Here is a 22028-nt window from a genome sequence, read left to right on the forward strand (position 1 = left end):
ATAGTAATAACAGTAATAATAATAATCTGAAAATAACAGCAAAACATTAAATTACACCATCCAGGTTATTCCAGCACCAATGGGAAAGACAGACTCCACACTAGCATAGTGGAAAGAAGTAACAGATCAGGGTCCTGAGGGCACATGTTAAGCTTTCAGGTCATTAAGAAAGTGAGCATTCCATGCCAAACATCTCACAGGTGGGCTTGGCTGGGAGGCAAAACCTGGCTTACAGCACAGTCCCATATAACACTGCCTCTCCAACTCTACCAACTCACCATCAGCAGTAGCCTGGAGCTAGAAAGAAGCTATCCACAAAGACAGAATTTTAGAGAAGAGATGAACTAAGCCAATGAACTAAGTCTTACATGTGAAGCATGAGACTCAACAGGCTTGTGTCAGAAGTGGCTCACAGCCTTTGGGACCCACATTCGCACATAAAAAGTTTTGCCTACAAATGTTGTCTTATACTTGGTAATCTCATGCTGGTGTTCATATAAAGTTTCCACTAGGAACAGCATTCCAAAATAAAAACAGACTGTATGTTCGTCATATGTATAAAGTTCATGCTGATTCCTGGGTTAAGTGACTTGTAACCAGCTTAACTACAAGATTTAGAGGCACTGGTGTGTTTCCAATAACGCTCAGGTGGCCACACAGTTGCACATCAACCAGTGTTGTTTTAAACATGTTTGGGCTCAAAAAATCATCTGTGCAATGTGATGCTCCCTGATGATAAAGCTTCAGCCATATGCTTCACTCCCTCTCCTACTCTCCAGCAACACGTGTGATTTTACCTCTACCCTACGTGTTTTTTATGGCAAAACAATAATCTCGTCATTCCTTTCAGTTTAGGGCACCAAGCACCCAGAGAGAGGTATTAGCAGGGCCCTTCTGCAGGGGCAGTTTTAGGAGAGGGGCAACTAAGTTACAGCCTGAGGTAGAGATGAGTCTGTTCTCAGAACTCACTGAAAAATAAAGAGAAGGGGTGGGATCATATTAAAACCATGACCTTGGTACAAGGAGCCCAAAATCACTTTTCACCTATTCTATGGAGACAAATGCCTTTCAGTGAACTGTATTTATATCACACCTCACGAGCCCTGAATCTCTGAAATAAAATCCAGCCTAAAGTCTAAGCACAAAGTGGAATTTAAAATGACTAAGCCACTTTACAAGACAAACAGAGCCAAGAAATCCAGGTAAAGCTAAAATTTCTTTCAAAGCTATATGACTGCAAACTCAGCTCAGAATTCCCAGCTGGCTGCTCAGACAAGAGCAAGCAGATCACATCCAAGAAATTAAAACTGATTTATGCTTTTGTTTTCATGACACTAACCCCTCAGCCTCATGAGCAAAATGTGATTATACATGATTGATTGCACTCTCACCTTAGCTGCTGTCACTCTGTAGTTTTTAAGTTAATTTCATAAATGCTCTTGCATAATGTACAGGGTTGAACCAGAATCACGTTTGAACATTCTAATTCCTATGTGCATGTAGTCTAACAAGGAGATTTGCTGGCTGCAGTCACACAGTGCACTTTCAGGCAGCACACCCAAGAAGACAGATACTGACCTTCCCATGCATCTTCTTAGATATCCCTTGGGCATACCCTACTTCTGAGTGCTGCTCCTAATTCTAGACTGAAAACAGAAATATGAACACAGACATATTCCTGTTACATGAATAATGTGATTTACAGAAGAAATGTTTACCAGGAACATTTTCTCTTTGAAATATATTTTCAAGATGTTCCACATATAAGTAATTTCCTTTTCTTGTACGCCTCCTCTGAGATTGATACAAGGTCATAATTGACCCCCCAATACATCCAGCAGAGGCAGAGATATTCCTAACAAGAACCTTTCCAGTGAAATTGCAACAGTGAACATTGATGCTTAAATTAAGCTACACTAAACATATTAAATCCAGAGACTGAAAAACTGTGTTCACATCTAAGAACAACTTGTTGAAAAACTAAATTCCTAAAAATAAATTTTAAAGTAAATTTTAATCGTATAGACATAAGTCTGGAAAAGTATTTCACAGAAATATCCTGAAAGAGGAAATGATGACCACACATCAAGTAAGGTTTTGGTTGGTTTAGTACTTTCATTCAGTTTATGTCAATTAAAGCCAAGAGTTTAAATCCAGGCTTTCCTAAGCCAACTCCTCCTGGATTCAGAAGACAAAATATTTAGGGGTTGGCTGGGTGTTTTCCCCTTGTTCTCTACATAATCCCAAGCAACCTAAATGAGAACTGATCCTCCTTCAACTGGCATGACTTAGGTCTGCAGGGTTTCTTGGCTCAGGCAGTAAGTGAAAGAAATAAAACTGATTTGGAACTGGGATCAGCTCTGATGTGAATACAGGCACATCTCCATGTTCCTACCCGGGATGCAGCTGGCATCAGTGTTTATCTGAGAGTCAGATAAAACAAAAAGGATGACCAACATACCATTGCAACATCTTTTCCTGCCTCAAGGAGGGAATTCCCACCCACAGGTTTCTGGCAATGGGACTTGGGCTGTGGGTTTGGAGAACCAGGACTTTGGGTGTTTCTTTCTAGCTTGTCAAAGGTTGACCCCATTCTGTCTGTCTTCGCTCATACCCTAGATAACTGATAAAACCATGCTCCCAATTATCCTGGCTTTTAGCTGACTACTTTTTCACCTTTCCATGAGTTGGCCTCTTCAATTAAATCTTGCAGCACTCGCAATCAACCACAATCTGATTTAAAACAATGATCAACTCAATTGAAAACAATCATCAACACCGATCTGTGAAAACAGATCTATTATGATTCTGACAGCAGATTTTCTCATATCTCTTTCTCTCTTACTTTTGACAAATTAAGTTTCAAAAGCAGATTTCTATACATTTCTACAGTTCCTAGAACACATACAAAGAGAGAAACAATGACTACAGTAGATGTAATGCTCAATAAATAATTCAAATGAAATAATTCTGATGAAATACAAATTACCTGGCTTCCTATGGTCATGTGAACGTTGTGGTGTTTATTCCCAAGGCATGTCAAAAGAACAGAAAATTTAAAAATGGCTAGGCAATATAAACCCACATCTCATACAGAGTTAAGGACTCTTAGTACATGGATATATTTCAAGCTGACAGTAAGGAGGAAATCTTTATAGAATGATTTCCATTGTCCACCATTTCACATTCACCCTTGTGGACACAGCAATGTCACAGCTGTACAAAATTCTTTTTCTACATTGCTCAGCCCTGAAGTCCTGGGCAGAATCACAGAAAAACACAAAAATCCCAGTTGTGATTCTTGGAAGATTAGCAGTTCAATTCTCTGCTTGGAGAAGAGGACTCATCAGTGCCAGATGAGGTCTGCCACAGCTTGGTCCAGCTGAGTCTCGAAAACACCCAAGGAAAGATTCCACCACCTCTCTGGTTGGCATGTTAAAACTCTTGTGCTACTCTAGTAATGAAAAACATTCTCCTAATGACCAGTCTGAATTTCTCCTAATGGCCAGTCTGAGCTGCAATTTGCGACAGTTGTTCCTTGTTTTCATGATCTGCCCTAAACAAGAGTTCATCTCCATAGTCATCAGAACTTGTCTTCAAGAAGCTACTGGCTTCTTCAATAGGATAGCCCCCTTTGCCTCTTTTTTTTGCCGGACTAAACAGCCCAAGGACCCTAATCTCTCCTCATTACTTATGGTTCCCATGGCTAAGAATCACCTTGGTAGCCCACTCTCCATTTTCTAAACATTGTGCTTTTCATTTGAGGAACCTCAGGACTGACTGAAGAAACAGAGTACGCAGCAATGCTGAGAAGGACAATGACTTCCCCTGATCTGTTGGCCATGGAGACCACTATGCTGTTTGCCTTATTTGCAATGAAAACGCATCACTAACTCATTTCCAACTTGGCAGCAATCATCGTATCCCATAGATTTCCCACAAATGTTCTGTTCAGCCAGCTGCTTCCCAGACTACGTTCCTGCATGAAGTTGATCTGCATGGGCACAGAACTTCATGTTTGTTCTCAATGAACCTCAAGAGCTTTCTGTTAGACAAATCTCAGCCTTCCTAAGATCCAGCTGAATTGAATTTCTACCACTTGATGCACTGAACTCTCGTGCCAATTTAATGTGATCTGTAACTTTTCTCTGGGTGCATTCCATCTCACCATCTAAGTAATTAACAGAAAGGTGACATCACTGGCCCAATCCCTCACAGGCCACTTGTTATTTGTGTCCCGTGAGACACAGAGCCATGGAAGACTACACTTTGAACTCCAACATCCACACAATTTTCAATTAATCTAACAATCCATATACTTCCTCAGTGAGAGATGATAACAAAAATTGGAGTCAGAGAGTCACAGAATGGCTTGGGGCGGCAAGTACTTAAAGATCAGCCAGTTCCAACCTCCAGGGACACCTTCTACTAGACCAGGTTGCTAAAAGTTCCATCCCTGGGATGGGACATCCACAACTCTGGACAACCTGTGCCAGTGCCTCACAATCCTCACAGCAAAGAATTTATCCACCAATATGCCCACATCTACATATATGGTCATTTAATTAAAAAAGACATTCAGGTTCATCAAATACTTCTTGCCCCTGATACATTTGGGTCAACTATTCTTGATTATCTTCTCATTCTTCTCAACTTTGGAAACAAATTCCCTGGAGACATGATACATAATATTTCTCGGGATTGCAGAAGGCTAACTAGCCCTGAATTACCCTTCTTTCCCTTCTTTAAAAGATAGGTGTAATAAATAAAGCCTTTCCCTAGTTTTCAGGAACCTCTCTTTTATTTTCATAGAAAATTGCAACTGCAGAATTACAATTTCATCACCTATGTCTTTCATCATCCTAGCATCAATCCCATCCAGCTGGATGGATTTGAACACAGCCAGCTTTTAAAAATAGTTCTCAGTAGTAAAATACTCTGTTTCCTGTGCTGCACTGGTTATTTAAGTTCCGCTAGGCAATCTTTTTTTGCTTTTGTACAAAACTTTATTTGGAACAAGAATGTATCATGCCTCTTGCTTGGTGGGACAAATTGCAAGAGAGGCCACCTCTTGCCTGTGCACTCAATCCCACACTTGGGCTCTGAGGACACAGCATTTATCCCCACCCCATCCCTATAAAACAGGAAAGGGCTCTACTCTCAAGCTCAATGACCAGCTATCTACCAAAAAGTGCTCCTCACAACTAGCCAGTGATATTAAAAATAAGAGATCTCAAATATTCAGAGCACTAGCCTCAAAATACTGATTAAGGGAGAAGAACAGTCAGGAAATACCCACAGCACAAAGAAAACTTCCAACCCTTCCCTTAATAGTATCTCTGAAGTAACTGAAGGAATGAAGAAAAATAATAATTCGCTTTTCTGATATATGACCTTAAACTTACTTAACAGGACTAAAATTACTAGATTCCGCATGGATTCTGTTAGGATGTGGCTGCTCCAGGGGACCAGCCCCAGCTCCCTCAGCCTTTCCCTGTCAGAGATGCTCCAGGCCCTAAATCATCTCTGCAGCCTCTGCTGGCCCCGCTCCAGGAGCTCCCTGTCCCTCCTGTGCTGAGGAGCCCAGGGCTGGACACAGCTCTCCAGATGTGCCTGGCAGGGCTGGGCAGAGTTAATCTCATGTTCTTTGTTAACAGTGAAGTGGGAAACACAAGTGCAAAGCACTGCCTTGCTCCTCTTCATTCAGCCTGTGTCCCTTTGGCAGACCTCTGCATTTGATTTCAAATCTACCATGTTCACCTAATTTTCATATAATTTGTACCACTTGTTATCACTCGTGCTTTGCTGTATTCCCTTTGCTTTCAGTACTAACACCACACTCTAACAAAGAAAATGCACATCTCCAATGAGTGTGCGAGTAAACACAAAGTGCACACTTAAGAGGACCATTAAAATCAACATTTTCTGGCAAAAAACATTCTCTAAAGGATAGAGACCACACTACCTGTGGCCCAGAATATCTTTTTCTTGTAGCATGCAGTCTCGGTGGGGAAATACTAGTAGAATTTCCTTGTTTATGTTAAAACATCAGAACATATGTTCCCCCGCTAATGCTATACCAGATACTTATTTGCAGTATATTAAAGAAATTATTTAATCAAGGAAGAAACACACAAACCAAAATAAAACAAAAGAGTTCTACAGTTGTAGGCTTACAGCAGAAAATTTATATATTTTACCAAACAGTGCACTCAGATCAGAATTTGCTTTTTAAAGGAATGAAGGTAAATTTCCATAAAGTATGAAAAAACATGGCATTTTAAAAAGCTAAGGCAATGAAATATGACCTTTTCATCACAGAAATAGTTATCCTTACTGTATTTTTCTGGCCTTAATCTTCCTAAAATTTCAAAACAATTATCAAATAGAAGCAATATCTCTATTAGTGCAAGTGGAACTTTCTTGTTCGCTGAGACTTTTGCACAGCACTGTAGAGAATAAAAACCCATCTACCTATGAGACACACCAGTGAAAAGCCTGTAAATGATTTAAAGGAAGCTGCTACTAGCAACTATAAGCATTTTAGATAAAAAGCATCTCACACAGGATATTTTGGGCACTATACTTTGCATGGAAAGGTTGCATATAGCAGGTAGGATTTTTGAAGTCTGAAAGAGAGAAAAAAAGGAAAAGTAAGTGCAAGGATATGCCCATTTTATTTTATAAATGAGTCAGCAGTACTGGGTGATATTTTTACAAAGCTGCATGGAGCAAAGCATCAAATGCTGCCAATGCTACTCTAAAGTGATAATATAGACAACACACTGAAAATTATACGTTAAAATCCATATGAGGATTTGCATGCATTTAACAAAACTAAATCCTACTGTCTTAATTCCAACAATAAGATATAATAAATTATTCTCCTTACCCAGGCAACAAGGTACAAGGTTCCTGCTCTGCATCTAGGAATGCTATGAGACTTACTTCTAGAATTCCACTTTTTATTTAAGGGCTCACAGTCACAATCACGTTAGTCACACTCAGTGTAGGTGTATGTAGAAACTAAGAGAACTACTCTCTTTGAAGGCACCCTGCCATTTAATGAAAGACTTACAGAAGTGTGACTATTTTAACATTTTGAACACATGAACCTCAGATCAGAAACAAGCTCCTACAAAGGGCTCCAGATCACCTTACTTCATCTCCCAGAACAAGGCTTGTCTAGGCTGCCAGGGAAATTAAATGTTAGTGCCAAGCAGAGGAGTTGGGTTTGGATTAATGCAGATTATGGCACTTCAGAAAGGCAAGAGCTTCCCCATCTTCAAGGATGCAATCTATGGTCAGCAATGGAATCTCTGGCACTGTGTATTATTTTTTTCAACACGCTTATCTCATTTTTAAGGTTACATACCAACAGCTAGATGTGCCAACCTATAAGACTGGAAGTTTAAAATCATATTGAATGTCCAGAGCAAAACAACATGATATATGTATATCAGCATCCTGGGCTGGGGGAATTCTGGCCTTCCAGAAAAGGTGACAAGTGTGTTCAGTATTAATGCAACTTCAGCCTATTGATGATTCACCAGCAGAGGGCTGGCTACTGAAACACAAATATTCATTATTTGAAATCCAATGCTGCAGTAAATGTAGCATTGACAGGCAAAAGTTTCCAAGAACCTGAAAATTAATACACACACCCCCTGTCCAAGTGGAATAGTATGAGCAGCTAATGCATCTGTAGGCTGTGACTGACTTGCTGTCAGATCACAGTTTAGTTTTGCATATGCGATTGGTTCAACAGTATTACCGTGTTGGCAGAGTTGAGTCCAGACATCTCGTCCTTAAAACATGGGTGGGTTGTCAATCACATCATTTTGGAAGTATACAGGTCCACCTTCTTCTTGATCTGCTTGCTGGGAACTCTTTGTGGACAAGTTTACCAGCTGTAAGCTATGTCTTACCAGCTCTTGAAAAACTACGAGCCAGCCAAAGCAATAGCCTTTCCCTTCAGAGGAAAATTCAGCGTTCCCAACGGCAGGAAAACAATCTCAGCTGTATATGGGCCAACAGAAACATCCAGCAGAAGAAAATGCTGGGCCAAAAGACCTGAGGCCCCATGTACAGAGCATTCCAGCACCAGGAACTGATACTTCTCCACAGATCAGCGGATTTGGATCTTGTAGCAGATTGCCAGATTTGAGGCAGGTGCCTGTAAAGCACTGATTTTAGTGTGAATACAGACAGCTTTAGAACATGGTGGAGATGGGTTCAGTTCTGCTTTGAGACAAAGAGATAAATACACAGCTAGGAGTCTTCCTGACACTACAGAGGAATGAGGGGTCGGGAATAGGCCAAAACAAAGGTGAACTTCCAGCGGGAAATGAGTCTGTGTCTGTGGACACAGCCTGAGCTCTCTCAGCTTAGCAAAGTGACAGCAGAACTAGGCAAAGGAACAAACCAAAATGCCAGGGAAAGGACACAGATATTAGAGGAAATGGAAAAAATATTAACTGAGAAATTAATCAAGGATCCAGCACTTCTTATCAAAACACTATGTTGTTTAGGGTACCCTGAAACCTTAAATTCAAGCATAGCAGAAACCCACTGGCTGCTTTGAGAATGCACGGGACAAGGCAGTAGCCACTGAACATAAACTTAAAAATAAAGAAAAATGAAAACCATAGCTAGACAGTAGCATGACAAATGTTACTGGTTATCTGCAGAACTACAAAGGTTTTCCACTGAGATGGCAGGTTTGAGTACTGCATTTAGGTGCAAGATTTGATGGTTACTTTGCTACACACAAAACACATCATGGCATAAACACCCTGGTACCCTGTGGGCTCCTCACCCTCTCCTTTCTAAAAGTGTCATCAACTTTACTTCAGATACAAAGAAAGGCAGGAAGAAGTGCCGAGGGGATCACTGACATTTTGTTCCATAGTAGGAATGTATTGCTGTGGAGTACCTAATGAAGACAGAAGCAATGAGGACTCAAAGGAGGTCACTGGTGGGAATTACTATCATTCAATGTCTCTAACATCTTGACCTGGGATTTCAGTTCTTCCTGCAGCAGGGCTGCCCAGGGAAGTAGAAACCGAAACATATCAGAGCAGTAATGTACATTACTGGAGAAAGGATCACAGGGCATGTAAAGACCTAGGTTGAGAAGTTCCAGCTGCAGTCACAGGAATAAAGAAGAATGTACTGCACACACTGCATGACTCTCAGAGCTCCAAGGCTGCATAAACAGATCTTTTATCTCAAAAGCAAGCAGGTTGTTTCTTTGAAGTCTGCAGGGTCATAAGTAGAGCAGCAAGGATGCAGTTATATGAGCTGAGGGTAAACTAAGGGTGTAATTCTGTCTGTCACATTCAATTTAGGAATGTGAATACATTTCACATGAGTTTGGGTGTCACATTAATGGCCTGGGGACCAACAGCCTCAGCCTCTTCAAAAATTTTTTGTCCAACAAAGGAGTTAGGTCCTTTACCGCAATGACATTTAATTCAATAGCCAGAGGAAATCTCGAAGCAGTCCTGAACTGTGATGTTTCCCTTGACTTAAAGCTAGAAGCAATGAATAAGTTGATATCAGTATATGCAATAGTTTTGCTAAGGGCTCCTTCTGTAACAAAATTTCACCCTCAAAATTGTCCTTAAAATTAGGTTTAAACAGAATCATGCCATGCATTTCAGACCAACAGATAACAAAAATAAAAGAGCTCTGTGAGCATGTACTACATCAGAAAGTGCTTTGTGTCAGGGAGGCAAGTCCTTTTATCTCTCTCTCCACCCCCACCCCCCGACTCTCCCTCAAAACAGAGCATTTCTGAAACTCCTCCATTATATACCCACAGCTCAAGCATGGGACTGTAGAAGAAACCTATTCATTTCTGTACTTACAGAGAAACATTTTTAAAATTAATGCCCAACAAGCCCCCATGTTAGTGAATAAGCAGTGACAGGTGGTAAAAGCAGATGGTTTTGAAAAGATTTGCGGCAGTCCCTGGCTCCACCATCCTAGAAGCTCCACAGGGTACTGGCAGAAGAAGTGGTTCGTTTTCTTTTCTTTCCTTTCCTTACTCTAGAAAGCAGCTGATCTCGCTGGTTGCCACAAAGCCAGGAAAGGACAGGCAAAACTCACTCATGTTCTTCATCCCACCTTCAAACTGCTTTTTCCTCTCTGCAGAAGCCCAGCTGAACGCAAGCCATCGCTCTAGGCTGAGCAGCCGGGAGGCCACCTAACACATGACACAAACCCACCCCCGTGTTTGCTGGTCCCAGCCAGGATCAGAGTGGGCAGAGCTCCTGGGTTTGGCAACCATTTATCACAGACCAGGACCACTTTGCTTCTGACCACACCATGGGATGGTGCCCAAGAGAGAGCATCGCAGCACGCTCCAGCACTGAGCCCTGGCACACACACCTGCCCACAGGCCAGAGCTCTGCTCAAAGCACCAGCACTTCCTTCTGAAGGCCCTAGTAATGAAGGAGGCATCTCAGATGCTGCAACCCTGCATAGCCAAACTTTGACAAATGGTGAATAACTTCATGTCAATTAATCCTAGAGAAATATTGCAATGGGAGCAAAGTGCACTAAAACACAGCTATTCACATTACATCCCAAAAAAGAGAAAACAGGTAAAAAAACATTATTTCATGTGTAAACTACAGCAGTGCCAGAAAAATGCATTTCCAATGAGTGTTGTGTGCTTGGCCAAAGCCATGTTGATTGCTACAGATGCAGCCTTCTCCAAGTTACTGCTATTTATGCTCAGGGAACAAGGACCCACTAATGACAAAGAGACAGCATGAGCATCACGCTGTCGTTTTGGGCACGCTGCCTTAGCTGGAGCACAACACCAGTCAGCTGTAACTCTTCTCTGAGCTATTACTGCACACCTAAAAAGATGACTCAGACAATTTCTCATTCTATCAATGAATCATTACATAGTGCCACCTCTGTCTACTATCAAAACCACCTGTAACCATCTCAGCCATAACCTCCACAGTACAACCTATTCCAAAGAACCTTTTAGAACACTGCTCTGCTAATACCCATACATTTTGTGAGTAAATTAAGAATCTCTCTTTCAATATTTATGAAAGTGTAGGGCAGGAACTACACTCCTGAAAAGGCCTGGTACTTTTCTTACACAGCATTTCCATTTTTCAGGTTTTCCTCAGAAACCGGAGTGATTGGCTTAATATCAACGTAACACTTATTCTTGCTTTACATTTCTTTAAACAATACAACTGCGTAGCTTTGTAAGAACCTTTTTCTTGTTTATCTATTGCACTGTTCCCAAAATTGCAGTCAATTAACATTTTCATAATTTTACCCACAGTATCAAGGTACTTTACGAAGGAATATTCTAGAAAGGGTTGCAACACCACAGTGTAATTGTATTCAGCAGCCTCCAAATAAGAAGAGGCCTTTTTGAACCATCTACAGCAAAATAAATCCCCCTTCTTTACATTAAATCAGGGAACATTTCTTTCCTTCAAACAATTAGGTTTATGGCTTCTTTCAGGAAGATAAAACAGAAAACAAACAAACCAAAAAAAGGAGCTGTCAGTCCAGCCAGTCCAAATTTTACACAGCACTGCAGAAACAGTACTGAAAACTGAGTCTGCTACAAAGGTAAACATAAGCCATTTAAAACTGGTATCAAAACCTTGTATTTGTTTCCAGAGAACACCCCATGGTAAAATTGCCTCTTACCATTGGACAGAATAAAACATGGACCTGGGCTTGGACAAACGCAAGGCTGAAAGATGTCTTTAGAAATTACATTGTAAGCACCCTGGTTTGTGACCAGTCCCGCCATTCTTGAATGCATTAATCAGTCATCGTGTTTTGTATTTTTTCTGTTAACCTCACAAGATAATCACCTGCTACTCAAAGCATATATGGAAGACGGATACCAGTATAGAGAGTAATTAATTATGAGGAAAATCTATTATAACCATATTTTATGGGCACAGCTGCACCACAATTACATTGTGGAAGGAGAAAAAATAATTGGGAAGGAGAAAACTTTAGAGTCAAACACAACAGTGTATTTTTCAGGCACAAGAGATCTTTTTCTGTGAGCATGGGTGGAAGAACAGAGCCCCATGCAATTTCCAGATACTTGAAACTGCCTATGCAGAGGTACATACAAAGAGAAACACATTCAAGCAACTCTTGCAAAACACAGATAATATAAGCTTAGAACATAACATGATCATAACTAAATTACAAGTATTTTTGCCAAACCTTCAATACGCCTCATGCTTTAGCAACAAATGTAGCCACAGATCTGAGGGAGAAAGGGTTTCCAGTTTTCAACAGAACATTAATTACATGTCTGCTATTATCATTTCACATCATTAAAGATCTAGTTGGCTGTAATTTTAATGCTTCATGTCACTCACAGACAGCTCCATTTTCTAAAGAAAGCCTTAAAGCACTATAAAAATAAGAATAAAAATAAAAAAAAAAATACAAAAAACACCACAGACAAAATGTCTGCCTAAGATGGCATTAAGAAATGGGAAATATAGGCTTACCGTTCAAAAACTGAATGGAAAAGAACAGTAATAAAAGAAAAAGCATCTGCTGTAGTTTTACCTTGAAGGACAGAAAGTTTCCTTTTGGACTCAGTTCATCAGACCCTTGAAGGGTATGTCTACACAGGTGACTGGAGACAGGCAGGCACCTCTCCTCCCTCTCCAAATTGGCCAGATAGGAGCCAAATTAAATCTGGAGGCCGTGCAGAAGCATCAGTGCTGCACCAAGCAAGCTCATGAGATTGAAGGTCCCCTGCTGCAAGGGGGAGCAGCCCGCTCTTCCCCCAAGCGCACGATCTCGGCTGATTCCTCAGAGTGTTTTAGTCAGGCGTTGAGTCACACCCAGGAATTCATCCAACTGAAAACCAGGCCAAAAGCAACAAGAGCAGATTTGCGTTTGGCCAGGAGTAATAGTCCCATCCCAAGCAGGAGGTCGGGAATGCGTAGCCAGAGGTCAGGCAGGCAGGCAGGCTGACCCCCTGGTCAGGCAGGAGCCCACATTTAGGGAGCAAGGTTTGGGGAGTGCCAGCACAGCTCCACATGGGCACAGGTGAAGAGCTCCCCAACAAGGACTGTCTTTGTGAAATAGCTGCCTGAGTCAGGGAAGTGAACATTTACAGACACAATTGGATGACTGACTCTTTCCACAACTCACTCCTACTAATTTAGATAATTTTAATCTTGCTGGACAATATTCAAACTTCCATTTCTTAAGCCTCCTTTGTGGACTCAGGACCCTTAGGGAAACAGAATGCTATAATTTTTCACAGTGATAATGCAAAATAATGCAACTATAGGAGAAAGCTAACATTATCCCCCTGCAGCTGTTATTCCCAACATTTTCTTCCAAACACAGCAACACCACAAAACACAGTAAGATAAGCAACAGTCCCCAGATGAGTCAGGTACTCATCAGTACATTTTTATCCACCCTAGTGAGTTGCTCACATGATCTGTCCCTTGTACAGGTCAAAATAACTTGCTATTGGGGAAAAACCTGGCAAACTCTTCAGAACTACAAGCTTTCTATGTGAAATGTATAGAAAAAGAACCAAAGTGGTTTTTTTTTTCCAATGACAGTCTAATTCTGCACACTGCTCCTCTGGAACAAAGATCTACGCCCTGCCACAGGACTTGAAATCATCAGTATCCAGAAGACCTCCAAAGTCAATGACCACTTGTTCGTGTTCTCTACTTGCACCATGCAGACAGATGCAGTTTCTGTGCCTTTGGTCCTATTGCCAACAGTCCCTGTCACAAACCTTCTGCCCCACCACCATCCATGTTCTCCCTGCCAGACTCCCACACATTCCCAACTCACCCACCTCCCCAAGATTCAGGTTTATCACATCTGAACTGACTTTGGGGAAGATACAAAAAACTTATCAGTAAAAGTTGCCTAAAGTAACAGCCACAAACTTTATGCCTTTGTTAACAGGCCATCTCCTATGACTTTTCTAGCAGTTGATCTCTAGATATTTTTTTCCCAGCTGACGTGCTATGGGTTCTATTTACTCAGCCTTTTCTCACATGATCTTCAAGATGTTTTAAAACTACATTTCCTCACCACTAATTTAAACAAGCCTTGATGGGAATTAGACTCGAATCCTGAATTGGAAGAACTGAAGAATTTGCAGCATTATTACAATATCAGATGCATCCTCAAACATACTCTAAATATAGTAGAAGGCTGGCCTAAATCTGCTATTGATTCATGTTTAATTCAGATACCTTTGAGTGATAGATAGCATCCCCATCCCCTCAATTTTCTCATCCCCAATTCTCATCACCTATGTACTGAAATTTATGGTGAATTTAACTTAGACAAAAACCCCAAATCACCGAGGAAATGTTTTAAAACACTATAGTTATGCAGAAACAAGTTGTCAGAACAACATAAAAGATCTAGAGGTTAAAGCACTACATTGCAGCAGGGATTCTACAACTTCACTAAAGCAACTATCAGTGCGATTTTTAAACTGTGTAGCTCCTTCAAACAGAAGATCAGTACCTAACTCAGTAATGAACAGAACTTGCAAAAACATTGTAGGTAAGCAGGAAGTGATGATGCTTTTGATATAGCAGTGCAAATCAAAACAAACTCCTGTAGCGTATCTCTGTGCCACCAACTTCTTAAGTGGGGATGAAGGCTCCCAGAATGCCAGCACCCACAGAAAGTTACACTCTAAACTAACAAGCTAAAATAATGTGAGCTTTGGTATTGAAAGTTTCTGAAAGCCTTTGTATTTTGTTCTGTTTCTGGGATCATCTAATAATTCTACTGTACACTTGTTTTAATACAAATTCAAGTGAACCAGGATTAGAGCTGATATGGATTTTGGAACACATTTTTCTAGCCCAATAATGACCTTCAGAGATAGCAAACTCTCCAAATAAATAGTCTAAATAAAGATGCAAAACTAGTCTTTTGATTGAATTTATAGCTCAATATTTCTGGGTGAATTCCCATTTAATTTTACTGCTTCCCCCACAAGATAATGGTCTGTCATTAGTTGTTTCCCTAGCTATGCCCTCAAAGGGTTCCAAGGCAAACACATAAAAAACAAATTGTTCTGAGTAACAACGTTACAGTACAGAACTGTATATAAGACAAGACAAGGTCACATGTTTCTAGTTTCCAGAGAACTGAGAATATCCTCACCGGCTCCTGTACCAAAATTTGCATTTGTGGTGCCCTGAGGGTGGGGGGGTAAGCAGGGATATTCAGTCATTTCCCAAGCAAGACACAGAGAACAGCATCAAGGCTCTGAGTAAGGCACTTCCCTCTCACGATTAAAACTCTAGGGCTAATACCACACTTCTATTACGAAAAAACAAAAACAACGTCCGGGCCTAACAGCAGGAAAAGAAAAACGCAACCCTCCCCCAAAATTAGATCAGATCTTCCTTTATTTTTAACAGCATCGCACTGATGATTTACCCCCACCCAGAGCCAACCCTGCGGCGAGGCAGGGCGGGAGCCGCTCGCCACATCTCTCCTCTTCCACAGGGTCGCATCCCGGCTTCAACTCACCCAAGGAAGAGCCGAAACGCCGGCGGGGCCGGGGCCGCCGCTGCTCCCGGGGCACCGCCCGGTGCCAAGGGCCCGACCCAGCCGCTCCCGGCTCCCCGGCCGCGGTACCTGCCCGGCTCGGCCCTGCCGGAGCCTCCCAGCCCCGCCGCCGGCCCGGCCCCGCCGCCTCCCGGGCATCCTCCGTCTCCAGCGTCGCCTCCTCCTCTCCCTCGCCCCCACACCGCCTCCTTGGTGCTTTTGGCTTTTTTCCTTTGCCTCCCTCCGCCGTGCCCCAGCGGGTTGTTACCTTCAATTGCCGGTTTTCCGACCAATTCCTGTTTCCAAAGCGCTGCCCCCCACCTTCACCAGCACGCAAGCAACTCCCGGCAAAGAAGAGAAGGAGGAAAACAGAAAATGCAAGCAAGCAAAAAGCAAACAAACAAACAAAAAATCCACAAAAAACACAACCCACCCCAAATAAAATTAACAAACCTCCGGTGGCGCTCCCGGTGTGACAGTGTGTATCCGGCCGGGGGAGGGAAGCGGGGAGCAGCAGTGCTTGCCCCGCTGCTCCGAACCCGGACGAGGGGGAGGATGCGCGCCCGCCCGGGGTGCGGACCTGGGCCAGCCGGCTCCTCGCCGCGGGCTCTGCAGCAGGAGCCGCCGGGCACCGCCGGGGCGGGAGAGCGGGGCCACCTCCGGCAGCGCTCGGCCCCGCGTGTGCTCGTGAACCCCCGCCTGAGGCCGCCCCTTCCTCCGCGGCCGCCGCCGGCGTCGCCCCTCAGCTGTGGGGCACAGGAGCGTTCGGCGGCCCGGCCGCTCCCCGCCGCGGCCGTGCCGCAGGGGTGCGGGCACGCCGCGCCAGCCGTGCAGGAACCAGTAGGGCAGGCAAGAAAAGGCTCTCTCTCGCCTTTCCCTTCATCCCTCCCGGAGGGCTCCCCTCCTTACCGGGCTGCCGGGGCTCCTCTGCCGCCTCCGGGCTCGCTGGGGCTGGAGCAGAGCGAGTGGCGGCGGCGGCTCCTCCTCAGCGCCTCCCCAAGCCCCTTCCCCACCCTCGTCCTCCCCCGCTCCGCCTGCGCCGGCGTGAGCCGGCGGCCGGGAATGCGGGAAGCGCGGCCGGGCTGCGCTGGAGCCCCGCAGGCATCCAGAGGAGGGCGGGGGAGTCCCGAAAGCTCCTAAATCCATGGTGAAGGTGCAGGGCGAGTGGTCCCTTGGGTGTCCTCCAAGGTTATTACACCTCCTTACTCTCTTCAGCTTACAGCAGAATTTACGGCTGCGATTAAAATGGTTGAGAAGAATGCTGCGCACAGAAACAGAGTTATAAAATAGGCATATTACGTTAATTACCCAATTTGTCTTATAAGCGCTAGGGAGAAACTGAGATACGCTGCATACCTACTCAGCCCGGAATACCTGCTTTTGCCACCAGCATTAATTTTCTCGCTTCGGTAATATAAGATACAGCCTCAGATCTTTTCAACTCAGCATCAGAATCAGCAATATGTGACGTTTTTATAACCTCTTATTACACTTAGAGCATGTATGAGCATTAATTAATTTTACAAGGTTGTGTTTAATTCCATTATTTCCTTCAGTTTATTAGTGCTGGGAAAAAGCCAGCCCGAGAGGTTAGGTAAGCTGCTCACTGATGACTGAATCGGTATGAGAGCTGTCAGCAGAACACCCCACACAAAGGAATTAGGTACTGCACCCACAGCTGCAGCTCTCCCACCTCTAGCTCCTTGCTTGGGGAGCTTATAGGCTACGGGTGCCTGCCACTTCCACATGAGACCTACCAGTGCCTGTTGGTACATGTGGGCACGATCTAAGACTAGGTGGAGTCTCCAGAGCCTTCCCATTTTCTCCTCATTCTGCCGGGTGTCCTTACGGTATGCGTGCCACGTGTACCTTCATGTGACACAGGACATAGGGCTTTTAAGAGCCAGGCGGACCATAAAAATCCAAGCAGGACACAAGGTCTGTGTCACCTGCTCTCTACATTACACCTATGGATTGGAGTAGGGTCATACAGAGTGTACAGGCAATTCGTCCCACAGAAATGGGTGAGATGTTGAACATCAAAATTGCCTTCATAATTCATACTGATGGATGAAAAGCTTCTGCCTTCTCCAATACCCAGGTGCTGTCACATTGGTTTGGAGCACTCAACAGGAGAGTGGAAGCCCTGTTTCAATTTAATTTTTGCATTTACAAGGAAAAACAACCTACAGCTTCTTTTACGGTTGGACTCTGTGATCTTAAGGGTCTTTTCCAACCTCAGTGATTCTGTCATTCCAGCAAATGAGTTTCAGATTTCATTCACTGAAAATGTAGCAGGAGGAAACTGGCAAGGAAAGAAACCACAGGAAGTGGTTCTACCAGAGGAGGCCCCAGCTGTCTGCAGAAAGTTACTGATGGTTGCTGGGAAGGTTCTGAGTAAAAAGAGTTTTGGTTGTCTGCATCACAGGCATATTCTTTAACATAAATATCTGCCTTCACAGGTTGGCCAGGCCTCTGTCAAGACTGAAAAGGCCATACCTGAACTGATGGTGACTGTTTGACACCAAAATGAGGAACAAGTAGAAAGAGAAGTGAATTAAAAGAATAGTCAGTGAGGGGTGGCTGTGTTCAAAGACTGTGATCTTGGAGTTTGAAAACTAACCAGAAGAGAAGTTTTTGGGAAGCCCAGAATGAGAGAGAACTATTGCAAGTATTATCTTTCAGGACACCGAATAGAGAGCTTGATAAGTATCAGCTCCTGCAGAAACTCTTCCAAGAGACATTGTATAGGAGACATACAAATCTGCAAACTTAGCAAAATTCCTTTGGGAAATTTCCGAAAAGCAGGCAGGTTAGAGGAACAGTTCCCAACTAAGAACCAGTTAGGACATTAAACTGCTCGTGTGTCAGAGTCTGTTCATGACAGCTTCCCAGAAATCTCAAGAAAAAAAATGCTGAGAGCATGATTTGATTAAGGAGGTGAAGAAACAACAGGGAATTGTGCCAGCCTGAGGAAGCTGCCCTTTGAACCCAGGAAATGAAGATAGCAGTGAAGCTTTCAAATGTGTCAAGGGCTGGGGAGAATGTGGAGGCTTCAGCTCGAGATGCAGTAATAATCTGTCTGAAGTCTTGTGGGAGTTCGTAGGAAAAAAGTGTTACATGCTTTTTTTGGAGTGAGATGGACAAGGATGAACTGTGTGAGAAGAGCACGGAGTCAAAACATCTGCAGTTTCCTCTAAAGAGGACTGCAAGTAGTTTTATACACTGGGAAATATGCTACAGGTCCTCAAAACTCACTCTGGAGCATCTATTTTTTTGTTGTTTTTTATTTCATTTAATTAAAGGATAAGCTTTCCTTGGCTTTCCCAGATTTCAGTTTTTCTCTGAATTCTTGCCAATGCAAGCAATTCAATCTTGGTGAGGTACTCACTCTGAGCAAAGCAATAATTTTTCCATTAAGCATCCAGAGGGGAAAAAAATATAATACAAAACATGCAAAAGTAATTAACCTTGGTTTTTCTCCCAGACATTTCTACCTGTAGCTTTACAAAGTAGCAGCTTTACCTATGAGATTTGTGTTGCTTAGAGGCTGGAAAAAAAAAAAAAGTCAAATGCTGTAAGTATTAAGTTTATTCTAAGCAGAAGATCATGTCTCTATTAAAATTATTTTTACCTCCTACTACTCACTCCTACTTATGGCCACCCAGCTTCAATTATCTGAGGGGCTGAATTGAAATATTTTTTACATAATGCTTATTTAGCAACAAAATGTTAAATGGACCCTTGTTATCTCTATGGCTCCCAATACCTACTTCTTATATTTCTGATAGCAAGTCAGCTTGCCCTCTAACGTTTTCTTCAATTTGGTTCTTCCTCTGGATTTGGAAAGGGTCTGTCTTCTGTACTTTTAGATACCCCAGACTAAATTATTCCATGATTCTATAATACAGACCAAGTGAAGCAAACTGAAACAGAATGGAAGATGTTGATGATTTTTGAATCATCTAGTAGACAAATACTAAAATTCTGATTAATGGAGTAACATATATTGTTACAAATATAACGTAGTTACTTTATAAAGGAGTTAAAAAGGAGTCAAACTCCAAACAGAATATTAATTGGCACATAACTGCAAACGTGTTTTAAAAAATCCTTTTGCTACTGATATTTATTTTCTCTTGTGAGACAGAGGGAATTAATTAAGCAATGTTGCTTTTATTTTCTTAATACAAGGAATTCACATTTCACAGTTTCACTTTTTTCCCAATGATATGTTTGCCTTCAGCCAAGGTACAGGTGAAGATTAGGGACTCTGAGAAGAAAACTTAAAAATTAAGCCTACATTTAAATGCAATTAATATTTTAAAGTAAGAAGATGTTATTAACAGATCTTGTCATCTGTCAGCCTGATCAAGTTGTATCAAACCTGGTGTTTATGATGAAGGAAGATCATAGCTATGCATGGAAAGTCGCCAAAAGGACTTTGGACAGGCTGATTTCTTAAGTAACAGTAATTGAACAGCTTCCTCATGTGGACATAATACCTGAAGAGAAAGAGAAAGTGGTAAATGTTGAGTGCAAATAAAAAAAAGAAAAAAAAAAGACAAATGTTAATTTTTTTAAAAGGATCCTACTAGTGCAAGTACTGCAGTGCTCAGAGGGGTCTAGGCTCTGGTCCCAGGGAACAAGACACAAGCAAGAGGAAACAGCCTCAAATTGCATCAGGGAAGGTTTAGATTGGATAATAGGGAAAATTTCCTCACTGAAATGTTTATCAAACATTGGTACAAGCTGCCCAGGGCTGTGGTGGGGTCCCCATCCCTGGAAGTGTTAAAAAACATGTAGATGTGGCACTTGAGGATGTGGGTTAAGGTGTGGGTTATGAGTGGTGGACTTGGCAGTGCTGGGTTGAGGGTTGAACTTGATGATCTTTACAGGTCCTTCCTGTAAAGCAATCCAAAACTATTCCATAATTCTGTGATTTGAAATTTGTTGTTGCTTTTCACTGATTTAGTGGCAGCACTGAGTACTGAATAACCAGCAGTGAAATGTCATAGTGTTGCAAATAATTAGTTAAATATCTCATGTTTTCAGGTCAAATTATGCCTAAACAAATAACAGTCTGTGCAAGTCTGAAGTGCCTCACATCACAAAATGCCTAGCCACTTTGCATTAAGTGATTGATGCCAGACACAAACAGGCTCCATGTTACATGAGCCTTAATCTTGATTTTTTAACCATAGACCTTAGAATGTTTGTACTGTAATCTTTCAACTCTAATGGGAATCCAAAAGTAGATTGGTGATTTCCTGATTAGCTGATCTCTAAACCTGTAAATCTACACTTCTGACCAGTTTTCTAGTTTTCTCCTACAGCAAGTATTTTATTATTTTGATTTGCATCCAAAACAGTTCAATCTGGAATTCAGGACAGAAATGTGAGCTGACAACATCCCAGTATTTCCTGTGTTTCAGAAATGAAACTGAGCTTCCAAAACCGTACAGAACTCAGGACAAAACCCAGTTATGGGGTATGCATTTACAAGACTTTTTCATTTTACTGGATTCTCCCATGCCGGAATACAATTAGAAAAATATTACCATGAGAGAATACCTAGTAGTATTTTGCAGAAAGTCAGAAATGTACACTACATTTTCTCAAGGCACTCAATTTATATATATATATTTATATATCTATGAGATCATGCTATCCATTATTCCCTACTGATATCTGGTCTGTGATATTCCAGATATTCCTCAAGGATACTAGAGGAAGTGCAGACACCTTGTCAACCGTTCTAAAAGAGGGGTTTCTAAAACAAAGCACAAACCTAGTTTATTCATAAAATTACTACAGAATACTGTGTCATCATAATAATCAAATACAATATTCAGGTTGTTATTTCTACATCTCATTTGGTAGCATTAATTTTTTACAAGCACAGATGTTTTGTCTTTTTTGCAGTTGGGTAGCACAGTCTCTTCCTTTGGCTATTTTCAATTTCTTACTGACATGTCTTTTCATGAGTAGGGAGTATCAGCATTGCAGCAAGATATTCACAGTGTGGCAGACTCTTACTAGACCAGACTTAAACACCAAACAGCAGGTAAATATTATTACTAAATTATTAAATGTTGGACTATAAAACACTTAAAAAGTTCCAGAACAAATGACTGTGCCATGATCTACTGTACAGGAGTTCATCTATCCTTGACCACTGCCTGCCTTCTAGAAGCACAGGCTGTGTGATCTCAGCAAACTTTGAAAGAAGATTTTTCTTTTTTGCTGAATTTTTTTCATGTCTCGTGCAATGTAAAAAAAGATTGAGGTGAAATTGAGGCAGCAACAACGAGAAAAAAAGAGAATCAAGAGAAAAAATAACATGGGAAATAACCTTAAGCTGTAATATTGTAAACTCAGAAGTGAACTCAGCAAGAATTAGGATGATCCTGTTTAAATAGTACAGGGCAATAGTTTCCCACTGGATTGCC

The 22028-nt window shown here is 42.1% G+C and overlaps 1 protein-coding gene across 1 annotated transcript in view; it reads right to left on the bottom strand.

Annotated features, from left to right (window-relative positions):
* The window catches only part of LOC131592409 (fatty acyl-CoA reductase 1-like), a 114927-nt gene extending 98356 nt beyond the window's left edge, over positions 1–16571 (bottom strand). Inside the window, exon 1 of the mRNA XM_058863900.1 lies at positions 16486–16571. The gene's annotated coding sequence lies outside the window, so the exon portion shown is untranslated. The remainder of the gene's footprint in view (positions 1–16485) is intronic.
* Positions 16572–22028: the final 5457 nt, after the last annotated feature.

Source organism: Poecile atricapillus, chromosome W, assembly GCF_030490865.1.
Source record: "Poecile atricapillus isolate bPoeAtr1 chromosome W, bPoeAtr1.hap1, whole genome shotgun sequence".
NCBI lineage: Eukaryota > Metazoa > Chordata > Aves > Passeriformes > Paridae > Poecile > Poecile atricapillus.